The 25,209-nt window shown below is 45.9% G+C and overlaps 2 long non-coding RNA genes across 11 annotated transcripts in view; one reads left to right on the plus strand and one right to left on the minus strand.

The window, feature by feature from the left end:
* Positions 1-21,476, minus strand: part of LOC309587163 — a 36,792-nt gene extending 15,316 nt beyond the window's left edge. For 6 of the 9 annotated variants that reach the window (XR_014227510.1, XR_014227511.1, XR_014227512.1 and 3 more), the window contains exons 1-2: positions 15,691-17,013; positions 473-538 (exon numbers count right to left, since the gene is read on the minus strand). This is a non-coding gene — a long non-coding RNA (uncharacterized lncRNA). Of the gene's footprint in view, positions 1-472; positions 539-5,099; positions 5,183-15,690; positions 17,014-21,004 lie in introns of those variants that run through there. The other 3 variants (XR_014227509.1, XR_014227516.1, XR_014227508.1) reach the window with 3 other exon arrangements.
* Positions 21,477-21,966: 490 nt separating this feature from the next.
* Positions 21,967-24,917, plus strand: LOC309603000. Of its 2 annotated transcripts, none has more exons than XR_014230760.1 (4): positions 21,967-22,562; positions 22,805-22,930; positions 23,141-23,321; positions 24,099-24,917. It is a non-coding gene; the product is annotated as an uncharacterized lncRNA (long non-coding RNA). The 2 variants fall into 2 exon arrangements; XR_014230761.1 differs by having other exon boundaries at positions 24,102-24,917.
* Positions 24,918-25,209: the final 292 nt, after the last annotated feature.

Consider the following 25,209-nt stretch of genomic DNA (forward strand, 5'->3'; position numbering starts at 1 on the left):
CACCAAATGAGTAATACCTCTGAAGCAGACTCAACAAGAAGCTTGTGGGAATTTTTGTCTAGCATTATTTACTACTACAAATTGCTTACCAGATCTAGCCTGTCCAGACTGCTGTGCTTGTTAAACTAACAGAAAAAAGGCTGAATTCTGGGAGTCTTTTTTTGTTGTGGTGTACTCTCACTCACTTTCACTAACACAATACGAAAATGATGCCTGGGATTACAATAACGTGATGGAAACTTTCTACTACACTTCAGTGAACCTTAAGGGAAAACATGTACATACGCACTACAGATATTATGTGCATTTCCAGGAACCCTGTCAAAATTGATCACATGAAAAAAACCAAGACAATTAGGAAGAAAACTGCTTCATCAACTTCTTCCATTACTCATACCATACGGCAGATGTAAGATCAAAACCAAAAGCGTAATTTTCAAAAGCCTTTTGAAAATTTGGCTGGATTTCCTACCTCATCACCTCCGTGAGCCACACAGAGAATGAGCAGTTCGTGATCTTTTGAGAAGCAAAACTCCACCTAAAGTAGCGACATGGTTCAGGATTAGGTCCAAACACTGAATTGTTTAATCCAAGAACAAACCACATTGTACTTTGCTTATGCATCTGCAAACAGAATAGGATATGATGAAACAGAAAACTCTCCTTGTGGTTTTGTGTATATCATCCTTGCCACTTTCACAATTAGAGGACACAGGCTACCATTAAAGTCAATTGCAAAGTTCCCATTGACTTCAGTAGATGTAAACCAGGCATTAATATTATGCTTTTCAGTTTTCTTGAGGTTTAAACACCTCATAAAATAAATTTACAGATGAACTAGTAAATGTACACTTACAAAGAAACCTCCTAAGGAGTCCCTGAAGCCATATTTTTAAATGCTGCTATTCATTCGGTTTATATCGGACAGATTAAGGGACTGTCAAGCAAGGGCGCATAGATCAAGAACAGTAATAAGAAATGCTGAAAATATACTCCAGAAATATAATTCCAAAAATACCATTTGACATATTTGACAAAACAGGCTTAGAATAGGGTTTCATATTATGTGACATATTTCACAAGCTCAGAAAACCCTATCTATTTATTTATCTGCCTATCCATTTCAGTGATCTGTAAATGAAAACATGTATAGTATATGCAGCAAGTTTTTTTTCCAGGAACCCTTTCAGAACCACTCATGTAAAAATGCAAGAAAAGCTAATTGAGAAAGAGAGAAAAAGTGAGGGGGGAGAGAGAGTCTAGCTGATGAGAAGTCAGAAATACTACCATCCGGAGCAGACATTTTCTTCTATAGAGCTATGTGCCCATTGGGCATAATTTTTGATCTCGCAGACTTTCCACATGTAAAACTCCAATTGACTTCAGCGCAAATGAATGAACTGCAGGATTTAATTAAGCCTGCTGAGGTTTGAAAAACAATCTCATATGCTGCCTGAACATTTCCATGAATTTCAGAGATTTTCGAGATAGTTTGCCTAATTCATTGCCAAATAATCATTTATAAATAATTATAAGTATAATGTGTAAATATAAAGTGAATATTAGATGATAAACAGATATAAGGAACTATCAATTACCTAACCTGACTTGATGAAGGCTTTATTAAAGGGAATGTCATACATGACATTACCAAAGAAAGAGTTGTGATTGATGGGTGACATTTGCACAATCATCCTGTTCCAGATACTCCTGGCACAAGCAGAAAGGCTCTTTTGGCAATTAATAACCACTTGAGAAATGTTTGCCCATTACCACACAGTAGAAGAGGCAGGGATACTGTCCAGATCTTCAGAGCAGAATTCAACTACCTTAACCTGGAGACCCTCTTTTCTTTTTCTACCATGCCCTGCTTCATTCAGAAAATACCTTGCACCTTCTCAACAAGTGAGCTAGAGTTCTGCAGTTACCATCCACCAGTTCTCCTTGGTGCTGCTTCATCTCAGAGCAGATCCGTGCTAGATATAGGGATGAAGCCATATGAGAAAAAAACGCAGCGCAATCACAAAACTAGAGTCAGTGTTTCAATGCAAATACATGATGGAAGCATACTGAGGATGCAAAGATCATCCTGTTATTCTTAATTTTAGGAGACTTGTCCATGTAGCTTGAATATTATCTTAATGAGGTGTTTTGCATATACTTGTTTTTAAAAACAAACTAATAAAGACTATTTCCACTATGATGTGCATCATACCCACAGAGACCCATCAACTAGCATAGTACCTTCAGGTCTACGCAGACTAATAGAGAAACGGACAGCAAAGAAACACAGAATCGTGGACTAACTTAGATTGGGAAGGACCTCAGGAGGTCCCACCCCCTGCTCAAACCAGGCCTAATTGCAACATTAGATGTGGTTGCTCAGGGCCTTGTTGAGGTTGTCCCACTCTCTATGTGTATTCAGGCTAGCGGCAAAGAGAAACTATGCTGGAGGCTTGCCAACAGCACACGAACGATAAAATTTGGGAGCCCTGAGTTGCATTCGGGCTCAGGAGGGACAGGCTCCCTACTCTTGGTTCCACTGCACAGCATCGCTGCAGCTTAAAGTAATGCCCAGGGACAGCACTGCAGGGGTCACCTCTGGTTTGGCCTCCGGTGCACCCAGCTAGTGACAGCTCAGTCATTCTGTGAGGACGGTCTATGGAAAGTCTGACCACGGGAAGAAGCAGTGTGAGGCAGAGAAGAGGAAATCTCAGGATATATTTGCTGTTAGGCTTTAGTAAATCTCTATGGAATATTTGGTAACCGTGCTTTTTCCACATCTTGAAACAGTCGACCAGATTTGAAAGGCTTTGTGAGGATGGCAAAAGGCACATACCTGATTCAAAGGCAGAGAAAGGTTTGTCTTTACTCCAAGACCTTTTAAAATACAGGGGTCAGATTTTTTTTACATAAGCAGAAAAACGTATTTTTTACTAGCCTTCTTTTTATAAATAGTTCAATCACTTTTCAGTTCAAAAATTAAAAACAAACAAACAAACAAAAAACCTAGAGACTGACATTGGATAAAAATAAATTTAGCCTAAATACATTAAGTTCGGCAAAGCTCTGAAAAAGATGAAAACAGAATCTTATAACAGGAAGCATTAGGAAACCTTCCTCATGGGCAGAGCTGCCCGTCCTGCCTGTAAGATTGTTTGTTAAGCACTTCAGAATCTGTAGAAGTGAACAGAACCACATAACTGAAGCTGCTGGATTGCATTTCTCTACTCCCCATTTCTGCTGCAGTATCTTACTGTTAATTATTGTTATAAACCACAGCTGGCTGGCAGGAGCACCAGTCAAGTATGTTTTCCTCTGGAACTAAACTCCAGGAAAAGAAAAAATTCTGAATATGCATTGCATCAGGATTAAAGACAAATTTTGAAGTTTGCTTCCAGAGAAAATGCTGGTGCATTCAAACACTATTAATGTAGAGGGGAGGGAGTGCCAAAGGACGAGAGCACTCCACAAATACAGCTGCAATTCCATGAAGTCAGAGCAAGCAGCTCCTTGCCCACAAGATGAGGTAAGTAAGGGATGTAGTGTAACAGCCCACATAACACAAACGGATCTTGCAGCTCTAACTATCTGGGCCGTGAGGCCCCAAAACTAACAATATTAAACATATCATACATATAACTTTTGTATTCAGCTTGGATTTTATTTGTGGATTTTATTTGACGGTTCTAAATCCTGATTTTTAAAAAGTATTCTTTCTAACGTTGTTATTATTAAGGGGTTGTTTTTTTCTGAGCTTCCAGTAGGCAACATCACTAGCTGGTAAAGGATCACTGATGAACTCTCCACCCTGTCGTACTCAGCAGAAAGTTTGCTACTGATTTCAGAGAAGCAAGATTTTCACCCCACAGAAAATCAAGGTAAGTGGGAAATAATACTCATTTCATCCAATTAAATAGTAAAGCTCACACGTTTTCAGGACCTCAGTCCACAGACATTTCCTTTTTCTGTCAGAAAAATACAGTTGGGAGGATATGTAACATAAAGTACAAAAAAGGTGCTGTAACACAGAGTGAGACAAGGGGGCCAAAGCTGTAAATTCCTTCCATCGACATGGTAATCTGTATTTGTAAAAGGCCAATACTGAGCAGGCAGTAAAAACAGAAACGCATAACCACATCACATCATTCCACTGCCAGAAACATTCATACTAATTTCCACCATCAAACACACAGTATGATTACTTAAAGGTTTTTTTAACCAATCCTACTTATAAAAACAAAATCCTCAAGATGGTATAACTTCACATTTTCATATTTTGTAACATGAATATACAACAAATTGGCAACAATCTATACCTTGTGTACAAGCCTCCTTCAGGGTCATTAACACGGAATCAACTCCTTGCAGTAAGTAAACACTTCTTTTTCTTGGTTTTTATGTTGAAAATTGAAAATTAATCTTGCAAGTCATTTTGAACCAGCAAAACAGGGTTGACAAAGCAAGCACTGTAGTCTGATATCTTTTATTAGGCCAACTTAGAGTTCAAAAATATGCAAGCCTCCTTGACCACACACAAGTTCATGTATGCAGAACTCCAGGCTGGATCCATAAAATGTATTAAACTAGTTGCTTTGTCACTACATATATGTGTATATATATATAACGTATATGCATACACATTTGAAAGGCTTCAGAATAAACTCTTCATTGACACAGGCTTAAAATAACAACTCTGAAGGACTTCTGTGTGTTGGCATGTAATCTTGATATATATCACTGGGTTTAATAAAGAAAATTTAGCAGCACACAAAACAAATCCTGTTTCAGATTTCTAATGAGGTCTAATTCCTATGAAAAAACTCGACTCTTACTAATAGTGTTAGCAACCATAGGTTCTTTGCTGCTAATAATAATAACAATGAGAATACCCAGCAAAGATAGAGCACTGTGTTTCACATCAAGTGTTTTACAAGGAACAATACAGAGGGTCACTAACCTTGTAATAGCTATGATACTTCGGGATGCTCTATGCAGGTAAAACCCACTCTAAATGGATATGTCCCTTCTACATAAGAATTCAAATGTTTCTAATGTTGCTATGTGTCCACAACAAGGTGTGTGCGTAACCTGCTCACCTCCGCTTTTCCTCCCACAAGCATGTAAACAGATCACCACCCACTTCTTCAGCGGCTCTGAGTCCACATGGCAAGCCTTCCACCTGGGGAACAGAAGGGCCGGTTGTGGGAGCTACATACAAGGAACCTATCGAAGCATTGCAGTGACGAAGGCAACCACTCCTTTTTCTTCAAGTTCTAGCACCTGTGAAACTCTCTCTGGGTGTTTTGTTAGGAGTGCAGGCACACCAGTAAATGCGAGCTAACAAAGACTGGAATAAAGTCTGAAGAATCAGTGTCCTTCAAGCCTTTGTGCTACCAGCAGGAGTACTGCTTCGTAGATCTGAGTATCAGTGATCGAGTGGTGTCTCTACAGCCCTCAGCTACTGGAACTCTGCCAGCACTTGCTGTGCTGGTACCTTGTGCTCTAGTTGTATATGCCTTGAGATGGGTTGGTGGATCTAATTTGATAACATCAAAGGTGGCTCTGATAAAGTCTGCTAACTCATTTCGAATGAGTTTGAAGTTGGGGCTACGTCTTTTTAGGTTTGATCCTGAACAACAAAGGCTGTTTGAGACCAAAGAGCATCACAGATTTGCAGAAGATCTTTGTCTGGCTAAGACAGTATGTTCAAGAAAGATCAACATTTTGATCCTTCTACCAGTGAGCTGGGTCATGAGAAAAAATATTGGTAAGTGGATATTCTGATTAATAAGAAATCTGAAACTACCTTTAGAATAAATTTAAGATGTGCCCTCAGTGCTACCCTATCCACCTGAAAATAATATGGAGGATTAGACATAAAAGCTAGAACTTTATTTATCCCTGAGCTGAGGTAATGGCTACTAAAAATGTGGATTTCATTGACAGATGATTTAGTGAACATGATGACAGATGCTCAAACATGGCTCCATTAAAGATAAAAGTAACTTGCTTAAATCTCATGAGGAGGGATTTTTTCTTATTGGTAGAGGATGTATGTCAAGACCTTTAGAAACCTAGGACACATAATGAGAAAATAACAAAGAATCAGCACTCATAAGTGTCTGGCTGAAGTTCCCACTAAATTGGCTTTGATAGATCGTTTTTTCTGACAACAAAGACACCAGAAGGATTGGCTGGATTGTTGCTCCTCACTGCAACCTATGATGAAAAATACTTCCTGTAGCCAAATGGAAAGCCAAAGAGAGGACTTGCTCCCTATAAATATGGGGTTTTGCACTTCTAGAGTGAATCTAGTCCAGAGATACCATCTGAGAACATCAACACCATCAGGGGCAGAAGGACAAGATATAGTATCAGATGAAAACATTGGGACATTATGTTCCTTGAAAGTGACAGTTTTATCAGTGACTGGGAAATACTGAAGATCTAAAAACTAAAATTGGTTGTGCTTTTGCTTCTGAGAGTTCAACCTCCACTGTCTGTTGCAGTGCCAGCTGCAATACACTGGCTCAGTCAGCCTCAGTGTTTTGTGTCCTGTTCTTGTTTGGTATCAATGAGGGTGACTGAAAGGCCAGCTAAGAGCTGTCCTCCCTTTCTCTGTGGGCTTCAGTGACAGCAGACTGCTGCTACAGCACTGGTCTTCCTAGAAACACTGGTCTTGGGTGCAGCTGATGACAGTGGGTGGCCTCAGCCCTCTCATTAACAGGACACTAGAGGAGAGAAACAGATACTTGTAACGTGGTTCTTCTCATCATAAAGAAAATGTCAAAAACCAGGTCAGACTAATAATTCCCCAGAATTACCTACTCCTCTCCATTAACCATAAACGTTACCTAAGGTGATGAGCTTAGATACAAACATCCATATTGCAGACATCTACATCTGCATTTCAGAAGAGGAAAACATCGGTGCATTATGGCACAGATGCACCTAGGTGATATTATCATCACAGTCTTCCACATTACAAAGACTAACAATTTTGACCCCCAAGTCTTCTCTGGGCATTCACAATGAATGACAAACTGCACATTTGGAAGGAATGTGGCCTATTTCTTAAGAGCAGAACATAGATTGTGGCCACCATGTCATACTTCTTTCACATATGGCTTAAAGCCTGGGAATTTCATAAAGCTGACCATTAAAACAAATTGCACATATATTAACTACTATTTTATTTATTTGCCAACAAACACAGAGAAACACCTACCGTAACAAAAAATATAGCAACTATGAAGTACAGTAGTAACAAACTATCCCTAACTAATATATCCAAGCAAACACTAGGGCTGTTCTACTTCTTTGCCAAGGAACCAAAAGGCAGAGATTTGCAGAGTTTGGGCCTGCTTTTCAACATTGGATGGAGTCCTGTGCAGAGAAAGTATATGTTCTGTGATTTAACAGACTCAGAGAAAAATAAGCTTTTTATCTTGCTTTGTAACAAGATTCCTCCATAATATTTTCATAATTAAAAACTAGTAGTAGGCAGGTGAGAGGCAGAGCTGTTCCATGTGAACAAAGAGATGAGAAAGGAAGGCGTAATTGGGGCTCCTACTTCCAGTTCCTACTGCACAAGCTATAAAATTGCTGTAATGTCTTTCTCAGAGAGCTTTATTGTGTTATTTCATATTGTCTTCCAAGCTAGAGTAGGCCTACAGACCTCCTTTGATACGTTTACATTGAATTAACATTAATTAATGATGAATGGTACAATGAATGTCAGCTGACCTAATGTAGATATCTACATAAGAGTGAGATGAATTGTCTCTAAGCTCCATTGATCGTATTGGCCAGTTTGACTACAAAAGGCATTTAGACACCCAACTCACATGTGGACACCTCCATTTACCCCAAAAGTATGCATCTAAAATCTCTCCCCAGGCCTCACAACTCTCACTGGCAGATAGGTGAATATTCCAAACGAGCTTAGTAATGAACTAAATGATCTTAACAAAATGTAGAAATGGTCTGAAAACAATAGGAGGCAATTCTACTGAGACAAGAATAAAGCTCTACATTTAGGCAGCATATGAAGGATGGGGAATGATAGGCTAAGGAGCAGTTCTGAGAAAAATACCCTAGGATTATAGCTGAATAATCTGAAGATCAATCAACAATGTCATTTCATTATGAAAAAAAGCAGTCATCATATGATGGGATGTACACCTGACAAGGGATATGAAGGAATCCTTCCATTCCATTTGGCACAGGTTACATCGCATCCGGTTTTGGGCACTGCACATCAGGAAAGATGGAAAATAAAAGCAAAGCTGCAAGAATGGCTAGAGGTCAAGAAAAATAAGTTATTCTCAAAAAGAGTTCTCTAAAATGATTAAACACTGGAGTGAAACACGTTGAGACATTCTGAAATCTCCATTCTTGGAGGTCTTGGAAAGCAGGTTAGTCAAATATCTGTTAAGGAGAACATAGGTATATTTAATTCTGCCCTGATCAGAGAGAAGGAGTAGATGACCTCAGATCTGCCCTAGCACTGCTTTCTATAATTCTGTGATAAATATCCCAAAGCCCTTCGCCACAGGGCTGCACTTAATCCATTTATCCCCCAGTCTGTATTGATATTGGAGATATCATTCCTCAAGTCCTCAAGTCTGTCAAGGTCCCTGTGGATGGCCTTTTCCTCTAGCGAATCAGCTGCACTGCTCAGCTTGGTGTCACCTGCAGACTTTCTGAGGGTGCACTCAAGCCCACTGTCTATGTTGTTGATGAAGATATTAAATAGCATTGGTCCCAGTACGGACCCTTGAAGGACACCACTTGTTACTCGTTTCCACTTGGACACTGACCCATTGATTCTAACTCTTTGGACACGGTCATCCAGCCAATTCCTTATCCACCTAACAGCCCATCCATCACACCCATAGCTCTCCAATTTAGAGGTAAGAATGTTGTAGGGGATCATACCAAAGGACTTACAAAAGTCCAGGTAGATGATATCTGTAGCTCTTCCCTTGTCCACTGATGCAGCTGCTCCATTGTACAAGGCCACTAAATTAGTCACGCGCGATTTGCCCTTGGTGAAGCCATGTTGGGTCTCTCTAATCACCTCCCTGTCTTCCTGTCCTCCCTGTGTTTTAACGTATCTTCCAGGAGGATCCGCTCCATGATGTTAGTGAGCACGGAGGTGAGGCTGACTGGTCAGTAGTTCCCAGGGTCCTGCTTTTTACCCGTTTTAAAAATGGGTGTGATGTTTCCTTTTTTCCAGTCACAGGGGACTTTGCCTGACTGCCATGACTTTTCAAACATGATGGAGAGTGGCTTGGCAACTACGTCAGCCAATTCCCTCAGGACCCTGGTGTGCCGCTCTTCCGGTCCCAAGGACTTACATATGTTCAGGTTCCTCAGGTGGTCTCAGACCTGATCTTCACTTACAATGGAAGGGACTTCATCCCCCCAGTCCCTGCCTTGAAGTTCAGGGCCTTGAGAGATGTGGGAAGAGAGATTACAATTGAAAACTGAGGAAAAAAATTTTTGAGTACCTCAGCCTTCTCCACATCGGTCGTCACTAGTTCTCCTGTCTTATTTATCAGGGGGGGTGGTACCACTTGCAAATTAAAAAAAGTGCATAACTACATTATTGTTGAATCTGTAAATACAAACTGAGGAATTTCATCATTTGAATGTATAAAAAGCAGTCTTGCATTTACACCCACACTAATTACTTAGTATAGTAAATATATGCATATTACGTAGCAAATAGTGATACAAAACCATGCATGCAATTTCGTGCAGGATTTTTGCATCTTTTTAAGTTGCCTGTAAATTCTCTGAAACACAGATACCAAAGAAAACTTGAAAGAATGCAGCAGTATCGTCTCTGTCATATGTAAAGATCACTTTCATTTTCTTCAGTGACTTCCCTGCAGAATAATGTTAACACAGACCCAGAAGTATGATCTCATTCTTTGACCTTTGCAAAACAGATGGGTTGGGGGATCACCATGAAAACTGCAACTTCATAATCTTTTAACATGGTTCAGAAACTATGCCAATCATTTGCACTGAATTAAGGTAATTTTCTGACATTGTATTTCAATGACCTTGTGCCCAGAGTCGAAAAAAATACCTTGTAAGTTGTTCTAGATGGCCCAAGCATATACCCACCACTTCTGTGGGGTCCTATGGCAATACTACAGAGCCTTCCAGCAAAGCAATGTTTGGGAGGAGGAGAAGTATAAACATAGCAATTAACATTTTAAAGCCAAGTGTTCAGATATAACTGTGTGGGCTTCACCTGCCTATGCTTCTTCCTTTCTGCAGTGAATTGTCTTGTTACTGTTATCTGTTTCTTTGGAGTTTTTACAAAGTTTTAGAACTCAACTGAATTTCCCAATTCAGTTTCAGAACAGACAGTCTTATCTGCATCACAGAACTCTGGGGAAAAAGTCTAGCGTAAACGGCGTGTCTCATGCTCTGCATACTGCTATAGTTGGATACGTACAATAGCTCTTTGCGCCTTGGGAAAACCCCTTTGAAAACTGTTGTTCAGCACACTGGGCTTCTATATACCAAGCCTAAAAGAGTAGTCACACATGCAACCAGACTTTAATATTCATGACCTTATAAATTAACAAGGTCATCAGATCTATCAGATTACAATAAAATCCCCAGGCCATTTTTGGCTTCTATAACCCCTCAAGTAGCAACGTAGAAGCCAGTGGCTCCGGGTCAGGCGCTGTCTTGTGGAACTCCATCAGTGACGCTCGCCATCCAGATCCACAGATATTGTAGCACAGACAGTTTAGCTCTGTTATCAGGCCAAAGACATGCTCAGGATTTGTCCACACAAGGCAGTTTGAGAAAATTAATCTGGATCAACCAAGTGAAGTAAACTATATTGGATTCAAACTCTGAATAAGTATCTGCACAGGTGCTTAATACTATTTAGTAAATCTGCATTAGAAATGTATTGAGATTAACTTCTGTGTCTCACAGGTAGGACTTTTTGATGCCAAGAACTCTGACAGTGGCTGTTTCTTAATAGGAACTCCCTAATGCGAGCCATAAAGCCTTCCTTCTTCTTAAGATTTTTTCAGGGCTAGGAGAGGCTCTATCTAAACCTGCAGTTCTTAACTAGGCAACAAGAGGAATGATGGCAGTTATGAGAGAAGTGATATACCCAGCAGATAAAAAGCTCATTATTATATATGAGGTTATAGTGGGAGGCATTTGGATGCTATACATTTAAATAATGCCCTGCTGATATCAAGCTTTCCTAAAATTCAAATCAACTGGGCGTTCCCAATGTGGAGATTTTGCCTCTCTTTTCATAACAATTAATAGATACCAGAAGTGATTCGTTACGCACCTGGCACAAAAAGCAAAAATTGCGTAACTTAACACTAGACATCTAAAATACAGATGTCTACCTCTGACCTGTCAGATCATGTTCTACACAAATGGGTATTTCTGGGTGCAACGCCTCTCTAAAACAGATTAGATGAATTATATACTCAAAGTACCTACTTCTCTCTTCTGACTATAAAGAGGTGTGACGTGACATGGTGTGCACTGTACACCTCCAAAGATAAATTATATTAATGTGTATCAAGTTTTCCCTAATATTTGTTTCATCTTGGCGTGTCCTGCTGAGGATGATCAAGTTAATGACTCTAGGTTTCAGATCTCTGGCTGCATGTTTTATTTTCCCCTGTCCCTGTGTAGGACATTTTCAGTGCATTTTCATTACATATCTGAACGAAAGTCATATTTTAATGGTTTCTTTTCCTTTTGGTGTGTTCCAGCAATCTAACAGTTTTCTTTTGCTTTTGCTACAAATAGCATCTAAACGTCACTTGGCTCAAACACTAGTGTCTCCAGACACCATACTCACCTGTAGAAAAGACGGATGGAAAAAGGCTCTAGGGCAGTGTCTCACATCAGGTTGCTCTAGCAGCCCCACTGCCCAGACTGTGACACCACATTAACCCTGACAGATGTACTTCAGCTTGTGACCCCCCACTTCTCTGGTTTGATTTCAGTCAGGTTGATGCCTCCTCTCATAGGCAGTGCCTTCACTTGAGGCCATAGTTTAGGAACTGCTGCTCCAGGCCTCATAAAGGCTTGAATTAAGTGTATACAGTCTTTTCTGGATAAGACTAGGTGGTGACATACTAATCTAGTTTCCTTCTGCAACAGGATAACAGATGGGAGAAGCAGGAGGTGTCATATCTTGACTGTTTTTGACACTGACATGTATTATTCTTCTACCTAAGACAGAGAAATACAGTTTAGAGGAAACTAGTATACGATGAGTACAAACTGGCTGGGGAGTCATTCACTAGAAGCATTTATCAATGGTTAGTCATTGAAATGGAAGGATGTAGAGAGTGGGATTCCCCAGGAACCTGTGCTAAATTTGGGCCTTCTCAATATTTCCATTAACAACCTGAATGAGGGAAGATAAAATATGCTTATTCATTACTGCAGATAATCCCATGCCAATAGAGGCTGCCAGCTCACTGGAAGATACGACTGAAATTCAGATTATCTTGACAAATTGGAGAAAGAGTCTTAAAACTAGGTGGCAAATCAATAAGGACATATACAAAGTCCTGCACTTTTACACTGCACAAATACAGGCTAGGCAAGAATTGGTAAGACAGCAGCCCCATGTAAAGGAGCTAGGGGAGCACAGCCAGGATATAATCAACTGCGCTGCTGCAACTAAAAAGTAAAAAGTAAATCCCATAGTGGGACACATAAAGAGTAAGACAGCCTTTAGGAAACTTGAGGTGTCTGCTCCCTCAGCAGCGGCGAGCTCTTAGCTGGAATACTGAGTCTAGTTGGAGATACGGCAAAAGAGAAATTGGACAGAGTTCAGAAAAGAGAGATAAGAATTGTCGGAGGTCAAAAAAAACCCTGACACCTATGTAGAAAAAGCAAAAGGGCTGGCATGGTTTAGTCTACAGATGACTACAGAAAACACGCCAAGAAAAGACCTCCAACATGAAGGATGGTTAAACCCTGGCATAGATTACATGAGCGGTGTCTGAAATCTCCATCCCTGGATGCCTTTAGGAACAGGCTAGACAAATGGAAGACAGAGGGATAGCAGGTCATCGGCGCATAGGGAGAGGTTCAGTGATTTCTGAGGTCCCTTCTAACACTGTTTTCTAAGATACAGTCATTCTCCATCTTCTAAATTTTTTGTTGTGAGTAGTTGTGTTTAGAGTAATTGTGCAAAAACCAGCATTTCTCATTCAGCATCCTTGGAGCTGAATGAACCTGAGCTTTTTACTTGTTATAAATTCAGTAAGTCTGCTAGTTCTCAGAGTTCACTGCACTAAAGCTAAGGCAGTTAGACAGCCTGCTTTTATAATGCTTTCATTGAATAAATTTGCAAAGCTGCTACCTAGAGTCTACATTATTGCTCAGCACCACTTTGTTAATTTTGAATCCAGATCTGGTGACTGATTTAGGAAAACAGTTCAGCTAATCCCTAGTGAATAGAAATCCTCAGCCCAAGATTGTATGGCTCACCAGATTCCCACACGCGCAAATGCGGCAGCTGCCTTGCAAAGGGAAGTTAAAATATCCAGTACAAACTTTAGGGGGTTTTCACATGACATGCTTATTTTCCTTCCTCGGAGATCTAGGGCTCCAAAAGGAAGGAGTAGAGACAATCACAAACTTTCCCAGTAGACGACTTTTGTAGTAAGGTGGCAAGAGCATGTATGTATTCCAGAAAGCTCTTTGAGGGCAGCAGTGCTGGCAGGACAACGGTCAGAGCTACTGTTAAAAAACCTAATTCTGCTAATTAGCCTTGTCTTGTTTCTTCAGTCAGCTGATACAATTAGCGTGCATGCCCATGTGATACCAATAACCTACATATTTTAAACTATTTCCATGTAATTGCCTTCTGCATAATAAAACTCATTCAGGCAGAGTACTATGAATTATAATTCCTCAGTGAGAGCTTCTGGGAAGGCACGCGTTGTCACGGGAAGGCCCCTGTGCAGATTGCTTCTTGCCTGATAGGGAGCCCTTGGTTGACCCACAGTCTGTTGCGCTTTGGGAGACCACACGAGGCCCATTTCTCCACTCAAACTTGGCATGAGGTGGGCAAGCAGCTGATGTTCCTGGGATGTTGAGATAGGCCAGTCAGCCAGACGTATGTTATCTACTGTACCTGCTCCGGCAGTAGCCATCCAAATTTAGAAATAAATGAATAAATGTAATGAAAATAACTATTTTAATTATGGCAACAACGAAAAGTCATTTCTTCCTCAAAATTATTATAAAGACATAATAACTGCTCTCAGATAAGCCCTTCTGAGTGGCACTGCATTAGCGAATGGTTCTAGTGCAGCTGAAAGTAGTTTCTACTGAAGACACACAAAACTTCCACCTACCCACACTCGTGAGAATATCCCTCAACTACGATTCTTTCTATTGTCACATTATTTACAATATGAGTTTTGAGAGCATTACGTAAGTTGTCCAGTTATATATTGATTTATAGATGACCCTGGATATCTCAGACACGTGCCTCCTTCTTCTCATTTATTCCTCCCCACTTTTTTTCACTTTCCCCCTCCCATACTTTCTTCCACCGTTTCTGAGATTTCTTCTTTTTACTTCCAAATGAAGTTGTATGGGATTAACCTTGGAGGCTCTAAGTACCTTTTCAACAGACTGATGCTTCTCTCCTGTTCTCAGGAGCTAAGAGATTTACTTCCACAATACTCTTACCTCCTGCCAATTACAAAATGGAGCTCAGTTCTCTAACAGTGCAGTGCAGGAGACTAGACCAGAACAGCTGAAATCCCTTCATTAGAAGCAGAATATTCTTGTCCAGGATTACTTTCTAGTAAATGTACATTTACAGATGCAATGAGAGATCTTTGATATAAGGCCTAAGAAAAAAAATGAGGCTCAAAATCTAAAGCGACTCAGATACTTACCTCCTACTACCCAACAAGAAATATTTAAACAGGAGTCAGATGCCCAAGGATCCCAGGTGACATTTGGGGATCCAGGCCTGTGGTCTCATCTGAGCTACTCAAGCACAAAATAATTCAAGACGCTCTCAGATGGATGAGAGTCTCATGTGGGAAACTTTGCCAAAGTTTCTGAACTAAACATACTTCTGGGCAGCGAATTAGGTGTTGCTGGTCTCCTTCCTGAAACCTGTATCAGAGACAGCCGATGGGTCCTAGAAGTGATTGTGTGTTACATGCGGAAAGCAAGGGTCTGTACAAAGATGTTTTGATTGTATTAACTTAGTCACAGTTTTTGTAGTGTCACACGTAGTTGAGCCACTCACTTGAGCTCTAATAAAAGGCAAGCTGCATTTACTAAAATAAGGTAACCATGGTGTGATGAGCAAATACTTTCTGAGTATCATTTTACACTGACATGCTTTTAATAACTAGCAAGACTTCCTTTTCATATAACATTTTATAATTGTTATCTGTCTTGCTTACATCCTTAGGCCATCATGGCTATGACATGACTATCACATTTTATAAGCATGCTACAACTCTCCATAATCACTGTAAGTCAGTATACAGAATTGCTATAATGAGTTAGATGGTTTCTGGACTCCCCCAAAATGATCCTACCCAAGTAAGCTTATAAGCCAAGCAGGCAACATACAAACAAGAACAGGGTGTAACAGCTGATAAAAAAGAATTTAAAAATGCTTACTAAAGTGAAGAGATGCTAATCCTGAGGACACATTCTTCTCCTTCAGATGTTTTTCCCAACAGCCTTTTGTTTCTTTGTGGGGAAGAATGACTGCAATACAAGGAAAAAGAGACATAACTGGTCCAGTACCTATAAGATAGATGCTGCCATGTCCAGACTTCAGGGACCTAGCCTCACAGGTAGGATACAAAGTCCCAAATCAAGTGCTTCAATTTGCTGTGAAATACGTGCGAAAATCTGGACTCTCAGAAGAGTGACAAATACGTAGTTGCACATTAAGTCACGTAGAGTGAGGTGATACAACAGGCCAGGCATGTGAAGCTTCTGAAATCTTGTTTCTCTCTAGAGTTTGCATACCTTGAAGCAACAACTCAAAACCAGTTTGAATTCTAGGCTGGAACCTAGGATTGTCCTTAAGCACTGAGCACTGCTAGTGTGAGCGAGCGCTTCAGCAGGAGCAGTACCAGTGCATTTGCACATCGCAAATCTCCCCGGCCACAAGCACAGACATTTCATTACCCAAACTACTTTCATTTCTATCTATGCAGACGTACATTACAGATATTGAACAAAGTTTCTCCATACATTAGCCCTTTAGTACACTAATCTTTTTGGTTACTCTTCCCTGAATTCCCTCTAGAGCACTGATTAATTTATGACTGAAAAGTATTATTAACTGATCTATTAAAATGAGGAAATATACATTCAGATGTATGCAGAGAAACATTTTTTTTTCTCTGTTTACACTTAATTTACATCTTGATGAGTCAAATCCCCACTGTTACATTGCCAAGTCAAATAAAATTTCACCGGTGATTAAAGTTGTCCTGTGGGATTGTACAAAACACACATCCTTAATGAATTTGATCCGCTAAATGCACATGGCCAAGAAAGAACTGCATTTTATATCTCTAAGCAAAAGTAATGAAGAAAACATCTTTTCAGAGCCACCAGCATTTCAGAGCGCAAATAATTTGCAATTTCAGTAGATGAGTATTGATATCTTTGATATAACTCTGTATAATTCTATATAATAAGTCTAAGTTATTCTCCTGGAACCGTTGTCCCACGCTCACAGATACATAAGGTACTCCAGCAGCTTTCAGCTTGCTTAGGAGCTCTAAAAGGCCACGGCTGAGGTGCAAATAGAACTCTACTGTAAAAAAATAATTAAAAAAAAAAAAAAGTTTATGGCAGTTTTTTATTTGTGTCTTTTGCCCTTTAGTTTCCAGATAACGGGCCCGACCCGGCCACCCCAAAGGAACGGGCGGAACGAGGTCCGTTAGCGGGAGGATTTGGGGTGGCCTCCCAGCAGGAGGGGGTGCCGCCGGTGGTGCCGCTCCGGGTGACCCGCGTGGGCTCTGGCAGGGGGAAAAGAAGAAAAAATAATTTAAAAAAAAAAAAAAAAAAAAGGAGGGAGGAAACCACAAGGTGTATCGGGTGCAGCTGCAGATAAGCCAGAAGGGGCTGATGTTATCAGCCGTCTTTTCGAGCTCCGGGCTAGATATTGATTTTTCCGTGGAAGAGGTGGGGGATGCGGACGCTCCTTGAACGCCGCCGCACGACAGCACGGCAGCCCCGTGTTACCGGAGCGCCCGGGGGGCGGCGGCGGCTGGCGGCAGGGAGCCCGGGGAGCGGAGCGCCGGGGGCCAGCTCCCGCAGGCCGGCCCTTCCCGCACCGACCTCCCGCTGCGGCGCCCGGAGGGCCAGGCGGGCCGGGGCCGGGCCGGGCCGGGCCGGGCGGGGCCGGGGCAGCGGCCGTCCCCGCCGCGCTCCCCGCTAGGACCAGGGGGAACCGAGGCCGAGGCTCAGCCCCGCCGCGGCCCGGCCCGCAGGCAGCGCCCCCCTCCCTGCCTCCCTGCCCGGCCCGGCCCTGCCTCCCCCCGGCCCGGCCCGGCCCGGCGGCTCGCTCCTCCCGGCCCTGCCCTCTCCCAGCCCGCCCAGCACCGCCCCGGCTGTCCCGGCACCGGCCCGGCACTGTCTCAGCCCTGTCCCAGGACGTCCCAGCACTATCCCGGCTGTTCCAGCATTGTCCCAGCACTGTCCCAGACTGTGCCGGGACAATCCCAGCACCACCCCAGGATGTCCCAGCACTATCCTGACTGTCCCAGGACAGTCCCAGGACAGTCCCAGCACTGTCCCAGGCTGTGCCAGGGCACTCCCAGCGTTCCCCAGCTTTGTCCCAGCACAGTCCCAGATGTCCCAGCACCACCCTAACTGTTCCAGAACAACCCCAGACTGTCCCAGCACTGTCCCAGCTGTCCCAGACTGTGCCAGGGCACTCCCAGCCTTCCCCAGCTTTGTCCCAGCACCACCCCAGGATGTCCCAGCACTACCCTAACTGTCCCAGCACTGTCCCAGCACTATCCTAACTGTCCCAGCACAGTCCCAGATGTCCCAGCACTATCCTAAATGTTCCAGGACAATCCCAGACTGTCCCAGGACAGTCCCAGCACTGTCCCAGCACTGCCCCAGGCTGTGCCAGGGCACTCCCAGCCTTCCCCAGCTTTGTCCCAGCACAGTCCCAGGATGTCCCAGCACTATCCTAACTGTTCCAGGACAATCCCAGACTGTCCCAGCACCGTCCCAACTGTCCCAGCATTGTCCCAGGACAGTCCCAGCACCGCCCCAACTGTCCCAGCACTACCCGAGCACAGTCACAGACTGTCCAAGCGCTGTCCCAGACTTTCCCAGCAGAGTCGTAGGCTGTCCCAGCACAGTACCAGCGCTGTCCCAGCACTGCCACAGCTCCGCCGCGGGTACCCATCTTCCTCCCACGCGTGCCCCGGGTTGCCTTAGGGCGAGGCTCGCCCGCCATGTACCAGCCAAACGGCACCAAACGGAGGGACTCGGCGAGTGCACCCCTCGGTGACGGTCCCAGGGCCACGGGAAGGGTTGGTTAATCGTGCCCCGGGACAGCACAAGGTCACTGCCACAGAGACACAAGCGGGAAAAGGAGCCGGGGGCTCTGCCGATGGGACCCACAAGTTGCTTTGCCGCCCAGCTGTAGTGTTTGCACAGTTACCGCGGGCAGGGAAACGCCAGCAACGCTTCAGCAACCCCAGGAAAGTCCGAGCACGGACAAATCCGCAGCTCGGGGAGTCATGTTTGCAGAAAATGGCCGAACACAAATTTCTTTTTTGCATTTTCCTTCCGGAAAAAAGAAAAAAAAAAGCTGAACCCGGGAGATAAATGACTGTCTGGTGGTAAATACTGACCAGCAGCAGCAGCTGGAGACGAATCACCAGACTGCCAGCATTTTAACTGCAGCGTTTAGAGGAGAGGGGGAGAAAAGCGAGATCTCCGGGCTGCCGCAACTGCCTGCACGCCCACTGGTTTCACTGGCTCGAGTGTCTGCGAGGAAAAGATAAGAGGCTGGTGCAGAGAAACAATTAAAAAAAAAACCAAAAAACAAGAGCTAAGAAGCACTGATGACTTGACAGCGGCTGCAGCCCCGCAGAAGGGCTGGTGGCGGCCGGGGAGCGCAGCGCAGGTGGCGGAGCGCTCCCCCTGCGCGGCTCTGCGCGGCTCTGCGCGGCTCTGCGCGGCTCTGCGCGGCTCTGCGCGGCCGCGGGGGGAGGAACGCGGCCGTGGGGCAGCCCCGGCCCCCGGGCAGCCCGCGGGCGAGGCAGGCGGCGCCCCGGCGGTAGCCACGGACCGCGGGACCGGCGGTGGCTAAAGGAGGGCTGCCCCGCTCGCCGGGGGTGATCGAAAAGGAAAGTCCGAAATTCCCCCAAACACGGGCGTTTCGGGTTCAGCGGGGCGGGATGGAAATGGCTGTCAGTGACTCCCAGGTCCTGAAAGCTTGTCTTGCTTTTCAGGGAGTCAGAAATTACTTTTCGAGGTGGTGTCATTACCGTTTCTCTCTTCACGTATTTCCAATACACCGGAAAGTTTCCACCCGAGCAATGTGAACATTTTACGGTAACCCCTCGTTTTCCCGGAAGGCAAAAGTAGGGAAGCCCGGGAAGCAGCCCCGCAGCCGGCTGCCCGCGGCTCTCCGCCCCGCTTCGCCCGACCAAGAGCCGAGCCCGTGGAGGCGGCTTCAGCGCCGGGACCCCTCCGGCCCCCGGCCCCGCCGCCGCTCGCCTCCCCGGCAGCAGAATCGGGCCCCGCGGGAGCTCGGCATCTGCCAGTAAATAACCGAGAAGAAGCAACCATCTCAAGCCCAGAAGGTGGTTGCACTTGGAAAAAAAAAAAAAAACCCAAACCAATTGTTGCTGCTTTTTTACAGCGATATTCCAGCCTTTTCCGACTCTGAACTTTTTTGCCTAATTGCACCGTTTGACCTTCTGCTACAAGGAGGTGATTCTTCGCTTCTCTCTATATGTTAAAAAACTCCTCGTGTGCCGGGAGAAATAAAAGTACCAGCAGACACCCAAGGTGCCGAGTATTTGCATTTGGTATCTTTAACGACGAGATTTAAAATCGCTTAATTTAATTACGCCGAAGAGGAAGATAACGTAGGCGTCTGTAGAGCTCAAACTACCTGAATTTACACCCAAATCTACGCGAAGTTGGACAAGAAATGAAACCGGTAGCCCCGGTGCCACTGGGGCGGGAGAGGGACGGGGGGGACATAAAAATACGGGCTTGGGAACATCTCCGAGGATAAAGGGTGTCCGAAAGCAGGACGCTCAGAAACCTGACATCGAGGGGACGAGCTGGCTGTTGAGCCTGGCAGGAAAGCGAGCCGTCACACACGGATTTAGTTATTATCAGCCAAATCTTTGGACTGGGGAACGAAAAGGGGAGAGATATTTAACGTTTGGGGCTGGAGAGAAGCCGCCTGCCCGTGCCCCCGGCCCCGGTGCCCGGCAGCCCCTCTCCGGCCAGGGGCGGCTCCGGGGTCACGGCGGGTATCTCTGAAATGACACCCCCTGCTCTTGGCCACAGCTCTGAAATAATTAAAGTTTTAAAAAAATAATAATAAAAAAGAGAAAAAGAAGGAAAAAAAAACCCAAACTGGAAAAGACATGTCGTCGCTGAGACACCGCTACCCAAACCCAGGTTACCGGATTTCTTTCGCTAAGGGTTGTCATTATTTGCTGTATATATCCCCCCGCCAGTCATTCGTGACGAGCACGTTTTAAAGCCTCCACTAATTTACACAGAACAAAGACACTTTCCAGCTACGCTAGGAAAGAAAAAGAAAGAAAGAAAGAAAAAAAAACCCCAAACCTCGGCTCAATTAAAAATAACGATTTTGTTCTTGGACAGCTACCAGTTGTTTGCTTTTACCGTCCCGGGACTTTCATTTAACCTCCGTAATCCCCTGAAAGGCTACAATCGTTTTGCATACATCGCATCGTACCTTTTCAGTCCTGCAATACAGAGCAGCACCGAGCTGACCGCAGGCTGCTCAGATAGCTAGTTTGTTCGGTAAAAGAAACGTGATGAGGCGCACGGGGTTAATTAGATCTTGCAGAGATCCAGTTGGTATGAGCAAATATCATCCAGTCTTTAACAACCTGGTCGCGCACGCTGGATAGAGACAACGATGTCTGAAAAAATAATTACGAAATTACGCGGCTCTAGATATCTAAAAAAAAAAAAAAAACTTTCCAGACCGAAAAACAAAAAAGCCCCAAAATCTCGGTGGAAGCGACCCGCGTTAACTGCGGCTGCTGCTCCTTCAGCTTCGCTTTGACGCGCAGATCCCGTCCGTTCCCTCCACAGGTTTCCCACAACCTCGCTTTTCCAGCCCGTTCCCGGGCTTGCCCGCACGGAGAGCCATCTGGGGGAACGGAGCGGGGCTCCGCCGCCCTCCCTCGCCCCGCTGCGGGGCAGCCCCAGCCCCCCGGAGGCGCCGGGGCGAGGGGCGGGGGGCGGCCGGCGGCCCCCGGGGCTGCCCGCGGGGCGCGGGGGGCCGGAGCCGCGGGGCTCCCGGGGGGCGCCCGGGCGCAGCGCCGAGGGGAAAGCGGGACGCCGGGCTCCCTCCCGCCTCGCTGGAAGCGGAGACGCACCGGCACGGCCAAAGCCCTTCTCACCCCCTCCTCCCTCACACCCCTCTCCTCCCCAGCTCTGTCTGATTTTTTGGTTTTCCCCCCTCCCTAAGCACAAACGCCTTCTCCCCTGCCTTTGACATTTGGGGCTTGCGGGCAAGGAGAGCTCTGAAGTGGCGGTTACCACCGCTCTCTTTCCGTGACACCACGGGGGAATTTTGGGGGTTCTCTGAAAAAAAAAAGAAAAAAAAAAAAAGAAAAAAAATGAAGCCAGGCAGGGGAAGGCGTTGCCTTTATTTGGCGCTGGCTGGCAGCAGCCGCCCAGCGCCGAGCCGGGGGTGGCTGCGCGGCCGCGGCTCCCCCCGGGGTGCGGGGCCGTCCCCCCGCGTCCAGCCGCACACCCGCGTCCGTCGGGGCTCGGAGAGGGGCCGCCTCCCCACCGGGAAACAGCCCTTCCCCGACCCCCAAAATCACAGCCGGCGGTTTTCCTGGCCCCCTCCCTCGCTGGTTTGGGGCACAGGGAGCTGCTTTCGATCGCTATCTCCAAATTTTCGCTGGTTTCTTAAGAAGGGAGACTGAAATATCACCATTGCAGGAAACGCACAGCTGCTAAAAGTTGTTAGCAAAGGGCATCAAATCAACTCCCCACTACCGCTGTGAAAGTTTCTTTTTTAGAAAACAAAGGAAAGAAAATTGGATGCGATTTCTCCGTCCCATTTTCAAATGCGGTGAGTTACCGGACTTGGCCAATAAAACCCTAAAAGTTTGCAAAAAGGTCTCGGTAATAATGATAATAATACCAAAAGCAGCGCTCGGGGCGGCGTGCAAACCCGATAAACGCCTGACCGGAAAATCCAGGCGTTTGGAGCTGAGTTTTGTCGTTTCGTGTTTGCCTGCTGATGGCAACGGCGCGTCGAGAAATAAGAGGTGAGAACGGAGGGGGAGCGGCGGGGGGCAAGGGGGAGGCAGCGAGCGCTCCTTCCCAAAAGGCGGAGTTTTTTGGAGGTCATTTCATCTCGCCTCTTTGCTCATTTTGAATATAAAAGAAAGCTGACTGGTTGATTTTCCCAGTCCCTCGCCCGGCGGGGGTGATGCGGTCACTTCGCGCACGGATGACTTTAATCAAGATGTTGAAACATTCTTGGTTCTTCCCTTGCGTTTAATGAAAGGTCGGTGTCACTGTCCGAGCTCGCTGCAAACTGGATGAAACTATGAGTCGTGAGAATGTGGACATTTGGAGCTTAATCGTTGCTACTTTGATATTACATTACAGAAGGAATACGGAAAGCTGTTTGGTAAGCTTTTGATAGGAACTTCAGAGTTTCCTTGTCTATCTTAAGAGCAAAGCAGTGTGCAACATGTAGTAACTTTTCCCTATAAGGCACCTATTGCCCGGTGCAAGAAACAATCGGTATCCCTTCGGAAAATAAAGTACAGCTCTTAAAAACTTGGGGGGGGAAAAAAAAAACAAACAAAACAAACTTGTCCTCCGCTTAAATTATCAGGGGGAACCCTGACAAACCAGCCGGTAAACCGCCACCGAAGCAGGCACGCTGCTCTGTCCGCAAACCTAAAAAAAAAAAAGAAAAAAAAAAGAAAAAAAAAAGAAAAAAAAGAAAAAAACCCAACCCCAAACCAAAACGCGGAGGCATTCCTGGCGGCAGAAGTGAAACCGTCTCGATCCAGGCGAGTTTATTTGTAAACCCGGGGAGCAGGGAGGCCGGGGGGGGCGGGGGGGGGGGGGCGGAGGCGCGGCCCCGGCCGCGGGGTGCGGGGCGGCGGGAGCGCGGCGGGACCCGCCGGGGCTGCGGCTGCTGACTCAGAAAAAGCAATGTAGGTCATATAACGAGTTGCCTGAAGTTACCTAAGTTGGAACAATTCAGCTTTTCTTTAGAGGCTTCCAAAGCGCTCTTGCAACGTTTCTGAGCGGCGTGGCTTCTGCCGGAGCCGAGCGGGCGGGCGGGGGGCAGCCGTGCCCGCCCTGCCGCGCTCACGCCCTTCGCCTCTCGCTTTTATCCTCCCTCGCCCATTGCCATCCCAACGCTGCTTGGGTTTTTTTTAAAATCTTCTGTCTCAGAGGCGTGTTTCGAAAAAAGAAAAAGTAGTGCCAGCGCGTCACTCGCCCATTTTCTTCTAAATATTTAGAGAAGCAGCAAGCGAATTGCCTACCTACCCCCTATGCGGTTCAGTTCTTTCCAGGAAGGCTTATTCACGGTTCATAGTTTGGATCTAGTCTTTATTACCACTACTTACTACTTTCCACCACCAGCCAATTTTTACGCCGTCAGTTAAAGGGCTGTTAAAAGAATTCACTTTTGCCACGGGTTTGGTACGCAAAAGACGGTCCGTCTTTTGGGTGTCACTGAAGACTGTCCGTCTTCGAACTAGGTAATTTTCGTTATTTTCTTTTTTTTTCCCTTCTTTTTTCTTTTCTTTTTTTTTTTTTTTCTTTTTTACCCATAGCAGAGCAGGAGAAGAGCCGCCGCAGTCCGCACGGAGAGCTCACGGAGGACGGGCAGGCGTCGTGTCCCGTCGCAAGAGCAGCGCAGCGGGACGGAGACCTGGCCGCCAAGCACAAGGTCGCCGAGGAGAGGGAAGCCCGGCATCAGGGGACGCTTCAAGAAAGGCACCACACCGACCGATTTTATTTTATTCCCTCGGAGCTCTGCCCCGCCATCACCTGCGCTCCCCGCCGCCCAGCGCCGCAGCGAGCAGGGGCCGTGCGTGGGCTGGGGCGGGAGCGGGGAGGCGGCCGGGGGACTCGCACTCTCCCCCAGAAAATCATCATGGGGAAGGCATCCGTTGTCACCAAGTATAAATTAAGAGGAGAAATCGCCCGCCCATAGATTTCACAAAAGCTCAAGGAGCCGGGGAAAAAAAAAAAAAAAATCCAAACCTCGCCCGGTCCGACGGCTGTTATTTCTGCTGGGCGCACGCATCGCCCGCCTGTCCATCACGGGTGTTTTTAGGGCGATCACACGACCGGTGTCAGGGTCACGCACGCCTCCAGCCTTCCTCCTTCCCTCCGGCTCCTCTCTAACCCCGCAGCGGCACCCCGCCGGCCTTGGTGCTGGCAAGCGAGGATTTCCCCGTCTAAACATAGAAGGTTTTGCCAACCGAGCCGGAGCCCCGCGAAGGTTTCCCCCAGCGCGTTACAAGCAGCAGCAGCAGCAGCAGCAGCAGCTCCGCCGAGCCCCGAGGCCGGAGCCGGGAGCGCTCGGCAGGCTCGGACAAGCCCGCTCCCGGCCTCCGCCCGCCCGGGGCACGGCGGCTCTGCCTCCCGGGGCGGGAGGGGCGAGCACTCGCTCTCCAAAAAAAAAAAAAAAAAAAAAAAAAAGAAAAGAAAAAACCTGAGTTGAAAGCAAAAAAAAAAAAAAAACCAAACCACCAAAAAAACCCCCCGCTTTTTTCTTTTTTTTTTTTTTTTGTTTTGAGGCTTGCTACCCTGCGCCGTCCCCGCCGGCGGAAAGCTCCCCCCGTCCCGCGGCACCCGAGGGCGGTGGCCGGGGTGACCGTGGGCGCTCAGGCCGGGGGAGGGAAACGGGGGGGGGCTGAGGGGGGGGGTGAGTAAAGC

Source organism: Platalea leucorodia, assembly GCF_965183815.1.
Source record: "Platalea leucorodia genome assembly, chromosome: 2".
In the NCBI taxonomy this organism is placed as follows: Eukaryota; Metazoa; Chordata; class Aves; order Pelecaniformes; family Threskiornithidae; genus Platalea; species Platalea leucorodia.